Raw genomic sequence first — 6,011 nt, forward strand, 5'->3', positions numbered from 1 at the left:
TGTTGTGGCCTTCTTTCTTTCAAGTGTTGCCTTCTCTACAAAAGCACCAGAATCTTCAACTGAGCTAATTAAAATGCCTTTCATGGGAGTCTCATATTCTAGTATTCTAGTCAGGAAGCTACAAGAACATATAGTGACTAGATAATGCCTGAGCAGATTTTGAACCACATGGAGCCAGGAAGAAAGTATTTCCTATTGAAGAAACCCTTTAGCCTCTAGTGATGTGTTCTATCTAAAGTGGATCCTATCTAAAATAGGTTGTCATTTCCTGAGGTGTTCATGGTTCAAAAAAAAAAAAAAACTTCAGGACAATTTGATTTTATGTGCACTACTGTATATATTGCTTACCATCGAGACGATTGTAGATGAGCATCAGGAGCCTAGAATCTTTAAATGTAAAAATTTTAAGAAATCAAAAACGGTATGGGTTTGGAGTATTTTCTGTCTGTATTACACATTCTATGTTTTATTCCTTCATGTAAGCCACCAATAACAGAAATAAGCTAAAATGTATCAGAGTAAAACATGTACTTTTGGTAAGATCACAAATTATCTCTCTCTCTTTTTTTCTCTCCTATGTTGAGGAGGACAAATTTTCCTATAGGTGAATCAATGCAAACAGCTTTTTCTTCTGCCTTAGGGTGAAATGATTGAGGAGGTGCTTATCTTCAATAAGACCCAGATTCAAGGCAATGGGGTATATGGGAGTTACAAGTAACTGCACACAATGAAATAACTTGTACAAATGCTTACAAGTGAACCAAGAGAAAAACATGCCTAGAGCAAATTAACAGGTCGGGAGAAAAGAGAAATAAGGCAAAAAGAGCAGCAGGTTTTTCTCTTCCTTATTGCTTTGTAGAAGACATAGTGCTTTGCCCATAAATAATGCAATATCTAAGTACCCCGAAGGTACCAAAAAGACAGGCTGTTATCTTCACACACTGACAGAGTAGCCTAATGCATCTCTTATAGAAGTTATTGCTCTTCAGTCAACAGTTTTTTTACTGGCTTGTATTTTCTGTTCGGCTGGCCGCTTCAGCTAACATACAAGTCTGCAATCCTTGGAGTTTTTTTACACACACACGCTTGCTTTTTCTATTAGAAAATGTCTCTGATGTATCTTCTGCATCAAGGACTATTAAGCATATTATGCCATGTGGACATAATGCCTGCATTGTGATAACCTGGCTTTAGGATTTAATATATTGTGTGAACATGTTTTTGGCAATGTGCTTAAGGTCTGAGAATGAATGGTAATTATGAACAAAACGCTCAAGCACAGCAACATGGCTTTAAGGATCAGGGAAAGAGATGCAGAATCTTAGCTATACCTCCGGGGAGGTTGCAGAAGTAAAAAATTTACTGTCCTAGATGGGTACCTTTCTTTTTTTCTTTTTTTATTGAAAAGTTTTACAGTACATTTTTTTAAAAAACAAAACCCCTCCCAACCCCCTCCCCTCTCCCCCAACCTCCCCAACTCTTCCCTCCCCTCCCCCTCCCCGACTTCCCAGAGCTAAATACAGGGTATAAAAATACAAACAAACATAATCTACAATATGGAAACAACAATAAAATATTAAATTCTATCGCACTTTAACTTAATAAAATAACTACAAGCAATTTATATATCACATAAATCCAATACTTATTCAAATGCTAGGTGAAACTTTTTAGTCCCATATTTATTCTGGATGTAATCAATCCATCTTCGCCACTCCACAATATATCTCTGTTGCGACTGGTCTTTCAAATACGCTGAAATCTTTGCCATTTCCGCCAAATTGGAAACTTTTAAAGTCCCTTCTTCTATAGTCGGCAGTTCCTCCTTCTTCCAATATTGCGCTACTAAAAGTCTCGCTGCCGTAATTAAATGCAACATCAACTTAGTGTCCACAACAGTAGTATCTGTGATAATGCCCAGTAAAAACAATTGCGGACAAAACTTTATCCTTTTCTTGAATATTTTTTGCATATTCCACCAAATTTTAATTCAAAAAGCTTTAACCTTTTTACAAGTCCACCATATATGAAAATACGTTGCATCCTCACAACCACACCTCCAACATTTGAGCTGGCAGTTCGGATACATACTTGCTAATTTTTTAGGATCTAAGTGCCACCTATAAAACATTTTGTAAAAGTTCTCTCTTAAATTTTGGGCCTGTGTAAATTTTACATTTCTCACCCAAATCTTTTCCCAAGTATCCATTGTAATAACTTCTTGAAAATTCTGAGCCCATTTTATCATACAGTCTTTAACAAGTTCCGTCTCTGAATCAATTTCTATCAATGCAAGATATATCCTTTTGATATGTGCTTGACCTTGATCTCTAATTTGCTTTACCAAATTTTCATCAGTCATTGAGAAACCAATTTTCTGGTCTTCTTTCCACCTAGCCTGTAATTGCCCATACTGAAACCAGGTTTGTACAATCTTTTCTTCTTTTAAAATATTATATGGCTTTAATTGCCATACATTCCTCTCAAAACTGAAAATTTCCTTATATGTAATCACATCATGTTTAAATCCAACATTTATATTTTCTATTGCGTGTTTAGGTATTGCCCAAATAGGTATCTTATAATTTAACTTGTGTCTGTACTTTTTCCAAACTCGCAACAGAGCATACCTTAAAATATGTATCTTAAACACATTGTCCACCTTCTTATCATACAATAAATATGCATGCCATCCAAATAACAAATCATGGCCCTCAAGATTTAATAATCTTGCTTGTGTTAAATTAAACCAATCACTTATCGCTGACAAAGCAGCAGCTTCATAATATAATTTAAAATTAGGCATTTTAAGGCATTTTCACGCGCATCTTGCATAATCTTAAATTTGACTCGTGGCTTTTTCCCTGCCCAAACAAATTTATTAATTCCTTTTTGCCATTCCTCCAAATTTAAATCCTTTTTAAGTATAGGTATCATTTGAAATAAAAATAAAATTTTTGGCAAAACATTCATTTTCACAGCTGCAATTCTTCCCAATAAAGATAATTGTAATTTTTTCCAACTATAATTCTTTTTGTACTTTTCCCCACTTTACATTTGAGGGTGATAAATATATCTCCAAATATTTAACCTTTTTAACTATTTCAAATCCCGTTAGCTCTTCTAAAACAGCCTTTTGTAGTGCTGTCATATTTTTAGACAACATTTTAGTTTTTTGTATATTAACCTTAAATCCAGAAACTTATTATTATCTCCATCAATTCTACAACTGAATAATCAGGCTGAGTCACTGTACCTTTCTATACACAAACTATATTAACAGGCTTCTGCAAGGGGGAGTAGTAGCAAATGATGTACATCGTGACAAACCATGTGGCTTACATAAGCACAAAGTGGCCACAACTACTGTAGTCTGTTGTCTGAAGTTTGCCCCAGTTGGTTGGTTGATTCCAGTTGCATAAACCAGAGAAAATTGAGTAAATCGCTACAGTATTAAGTCTAAATGGAGGCATGCATGTCGTGGAAAACAGCTTGTGGCAACTTTTGAAACAAGCATGAATACAAGGCGAATTTTGTGGATTATGAAACACTTCTTCAGAGTATCCCTGACAGTGTAATTTACTGACCATCCATGTAAATAGCCATGAAAGTATAATTTGCTAGCCATCAGATGAATTTTAGACATCGCCACATCTGCCTGTCCTAAAGGATGGCCCTTTCAAAACAGTTGTGTGCAGTAGAGAGGTTTGATTTTAGCACATGCCCTGGAAGCACCCCAGTTCAAGTCCTGGGGGGGTCCCACACCTCCAAAGATCCCTCCAGATGATTTGGGATCCTGTCTCAGCCCAACCCCACCAAATACAGTATAAATGTTTTCATGGAGATACCTTAGAAAATCAATCCTAAAGGAAATCAACCTTGACTGTTATAATAATAATAATAAGTTGGAAGGGACCTTGGAGGTCATCTAGTCCAACCCCCTGCTCAGGCAGGAAACCCTATACCATTTCAGACAAATGGCTGTCCAGTCTCTTAAAAACTTCCAGTGTTAGAGCATTCACCACTTCTGGAGGCAGGTTGTTCCACTGGTTAATTGTTCTAACTGTCAGGAAGTTTCTCCTTAGTTCTAGGTTGCTTCTCTCCTTGACTAGTTTCCATCCGTTGCTTCTTGTCCTGCTTTCAGGTGCTTTGGAGAATAGCTTGACTCCCTCTTCTTTGTGGCAGCCCCTGAGATATTGGAACACTGCTATCATGTCACCCCTCACCCTTCTCTTCGTTAAACTACACATACCCAATTCCAGCAACCGTTCCCTATATGTTTTAGCCTCCAGTCCCCCAATCATCTTTGTTGCTGTTCTCTGTACTCTTTCTAGAGTCTCAACATTTTTTTAAATCGTGGTGACCAAAACTGGATACAGTATTCCAGGTGTGGCCTTACCAAGGCATTGTAAAGTGGTATTAATACTTCATGTGATCTTGATTCTATTCCTCTGTTAATGCAGCCTAGCACTGTGTTGGCTTTTTTGGCAGCTGCAGCACAGTGCTGGCTCATATTTAAGTGATTGTCCACTAGGACTCCGAGATCCCTCTCACAGTTACTACTATTGAGCAAGGTACCACCTATACCAGGGGTCTTCAAACTTGGCCCTTTCATGACTTGTGGACTTCAACTCCTAGAATTCCTCAGCCAGGCACGCTGGCTGAGGAATTCTGGGAGTTGAAGTCCACAAGTCATAAAAGGGCCAAGTTTGAAGACCCCTGACCTATACTATACCTGTGCATTTGATTTTTCCTGCCTAAATGTAGAACCTTACTTTTTTCACCATTGAATTACATTTTGTTAGATAGTGCCCAGTGTTCGAGTCTGTCCAGATCCTCCAGTATTTTAAGCCTATCTTCTGGAGTATTGGCTATTCCTGCCAGTTTGGTGTCGTCTGCAAATTTGATGAGTTCCCCATCTATCCCCTCATCCAAATAGTTGATGAAGATGTTGAAGAGCACTGGGCCCTTGGAAAGAACAGATACGGAAGCTGAAACTCAAATAACTTTGGTCACCAAATGCAAGGAGAGAATTCACTGGAAAAGACCCTGATGTTGGGAAACATTAAAGGCAAAAGGAGAAGGGATGGTTAGCATCCCAAAGGTGCTTTTTTTCTTCCTCAAAAGCCAACTGGGCTTTCTCTGTTTTTTGCTTGAAGATGTTTTTTGGATGAGAAACGAAAAGTCTTCAAGCAAAAAAAAAAAAACCCAAAGCAAGTCCAGTTGCCTTTTGCAAAAAGCACCCTTTGGGCCAACCCTGACCTGGTTGACTGAGAATCTCCGTAGACATGGGTGGTTAAATAGTGTCATCGACGTAGTGGGCATGACTTTTGGTAGACTCAGGGAGACTGTGGAAGATAAAGAGTGTCTGGAGTGCTGTGATCCATGGGGTCGAAGAGCCGGACGCGACTTGGCGACTGAACAACCACCACCACCACCACCACCTTAGAAAAGGCGCGATATATCGTGACCTCCCGTTTAGACTACTGCAACGCTCTCTACGTGGGGCTGCCCTTGAGGACCACTCGGAGGCTTCAACTGGTGCAGAATGCGGCCGCGCGAGTTGTGATGGGGGTTTCCCGATACTCCCATGTAACACCTCTACTCCGTGAGCTGCATTGGCTTCCGGTTGCCCTCCGGGTGAGATTCAAGGTGCTGGTGATGACCTATAAAGCCCTAAATGGCTTGGGTCCGGGATATTTGAGGGAACACCTGCTGCCAGCATCAAGCTCCCTTCGTCCAGTGTGCTCGCAGAGAGAGGGTCTTCTCAGGGTGCCGCCGGTAAAAGATTGCCGGCGGATAACACCCAGGGGAGGGCCTTTTCTGTGGGTGCGCCTGCCCTCTGGAACCAGCTGCCCGTGGAGCTCAGGACTACCCCTGACCTACGCTCATTCCGCCGAGACCTGAAGACTTGGCTCTTTGAGCTCTCTGACCCAGGCTGAGAATTTTAACTGGGGTTTTATTTTCAGGGATAATTTAATCTTTTATTTGTCTTTTAACTTTGTATTTTG

The sequence above is a fragment of the Vipera berus genome, assembly GCF_964194415.1.
Source record: "Vipera berus genome assembly, chromosome: 1".
NCBI lineage: Eukaryota > Metazoa > Chordata > Lepidosauria > Squamata > Viperidae > Vipera > Vipera berus.